General features: G+C 45.7%; 1 pseudogene; it reads right to left on the bottom strand.

Annotated features, from left to right (window-relative positions):
* Positions 1-924: 924 nt before the first annotated feature.
* On the bottom strand, positions 925-1,887 carry LOC109439396 (ADP/ATP translocase 3; annotated as a pseudogene).
* Positions 1,888-2,337: the final 450 nt, after the last annotated feature.

Raw genomic sequence — 2,337 nt, 5'->3', positions numbered from 1 at the left:
GCTCACCAAGTGATCCTGATGCAGTTGATGTGTGAACCAGTTTGTAGACCATTGGTCTTAGCTACATTCTTACCATACACTGGTCCATATTTTTTCTCATCTTTAACCATACGTTAATTTAGACTATTATAAAACAACATACATGGCTGCATTAGCTGCTCCCCTTTACACATTACCATAGAATATGTGCTTGACTTTTACTATGGGCTGTCATAGAAGAACCATATAAGGATTGAGAGGGAGGAGAGTTGAAATTAAGTAATTCTGTTTTATTCTGCTTTACTCCATGTTAAGATCCCTAATTAACTGAAGTAAGAGCCTTATTTTAGCTGCCCCAAATTCACCAACAGCAGCCAGACAAGGACCAACCTTATGCTATAAACTTTTAAAAGAGAGAACCAGGGGAATAAGTTTCTGGTGCTCCCAATCCCACCTCCTTTCCCATAGTTAGTACTAAAGAAAGAAGGAGTGTTGACAAAAACCTGACAACTTTTACTAATTTTTCTTCAATTTATAAAGACGTGGTCTACAAAGGTGAGTAGGAGTCAAATTGCCTAATTTTTCTTGAGCCAGTTTTTTTTTTCTTGTGTCCTGTTTTTATTGTTTGCTGCAGAATGCGCAACACAGAACATAATCGCAAGTATGTGATCGCCTGAACAAAAGAGGATGGTACTTAGGTACAGATGGGAGACACAATTTCCTTTAAATAAGTACTTAGACACAGGTCGGTCCTACAAGAACGTGGGACCTCCACCTGAAAGACTGAGCTGCCCGGCCTGTAGACCCAAAGGACATCAAGATGCCCTTCTCCTGTGATCAATGCATTGAACCAGGTACCAGTGGTCACAATCAGCCCCATTCTAGAGCCTTCCCAACCCCCTACACATGATCTGTCTGGACAAGGACACTGGAATTTCTGGAAGGTCAATGGTCTGTAATAGTGAAGGATTCTAGTGAGTCTCCTGGTCCCCAGGGCTCAGTGTGTAGATGCACCTTGATGACCTTCTTCAGCTCGTGGTACAGAACCAGTACAAAGGCGCTGCTGTTGCCCCTGAGGATGTTGGACCAGGTGCCCTTGAAGGCCTTGCCACCCTTGTCTTTGAAGATCTTCTGCCAGCAGTCCACAGTCCCCTGGTACACGATGTCTGCTCCTTTGCACCCTGACTGCATCATCATGTGCTGCCTGACACTGTTGAATGGGTAGGACACCACGCTGGCCGTGGCCATCACCACCTGGACAATCATCCAGCTCACCACGATGTGGCTGTTCTTGGGGTCAGGGGGTATGTCTTTGGCTGTGTCATACACGCCAAAGTAGGCAGCTCAATAGATGATGATACCCAGCACGGACAGGTTGAAGCCCTGGTACAAGCCCCGGAGGCTGTCGGACTTGGTAATCTTCATTAGACAGTCCCCCAGGCTCTTGCATGCCCACTTGGTGCCCAATTTCCCCACATTGGCTGCCAGACCCGTTCTGGCAAAATCCAGGGGGTAGATGAAGCAGATGGAGGTGGCTCCAGCCATACCGCCAGATGCCAGGTTACCAGCAAAATACCTCCAGAACTGCATGTGCTTCTCCATGCCCCCCAGGAAGACCTGCTTGTATTTGTCCTTGAAGACGAAGTTGAGAGCTTGCGTGGCAAAGTAGCAGATGATGTTGGCCAGGTTGCCCCTCCAGAAGGACAGCATGCCCTGCTCCTTAGGGATACACACGATGCAGCCCACCATGCCCTTGTACTGCTTGTCAGCCACAATCTGCTTCCTGGCATGTTGCACCTGCAGCAGCAGCTTGACCCACTCAATTGGGGCCATGGCCATCTTAGAGATGGCAGCAGTGATGCCTCAGGCCCAGAAGTCCTTGGCGAAGGAGATGGTCTGTGTCATCATGGTACCACAGCAGGCACAGAGTGGAGTAGAGCGGTGGAGAGCCAGAGAGTAGGCGCCACAGGGTCAGTGCTGCCACTGCCAGGACAAAAAGGCTTGAGTCAGTTTTGATAAGTAATATTTTTCTAGGAATTTTCTAACTTTATCTAAAGTTTCCAAGTATAGTCATTTACAATATACTCTTATTATCTCCTTAATGTCTGCAGCAAATGTAGTGATGTGTCATTTTTCATTTCTGAATTTGATTACTTAGACCTTTACTTAGTTTTTTGCTTAGTCTTATTAAGGATTTATCGATTTTATTGGTATTTTTGAAGGAGCAACTTTTGGTGTTGCTGGTCCACTCTGTTATTTTTGTTTGTTTGTTTTTGTTTTTGCATTCTATTTCATTAATTTCTGTTCTTACTGAAAATGTTGAACATTATCTGAGCCTTGTGCTCCCACCCTTTTGTG

The sequence above is a fragment of the Rhinolophus sinicus genome, chromosome X (assembly GCF_036562045.2).
Source record: "Rhinolophus sinicus isolate RSC01 chromosome X, ASM3656204v1, whole genome shotgun sequence".
NCBI classification, from domain to species: Eukaryota; Metazoa; Chordata; class Mammalia; order Chiroptera; family Rhinolophidae; genus Rhinolophus; species Rhinolophus sinicus.
The sequence above is the reverse complement of the archived record's forward strand: the minus strand, read 5'-3'. Positions and strand labels throughout refer to the sequence as shown.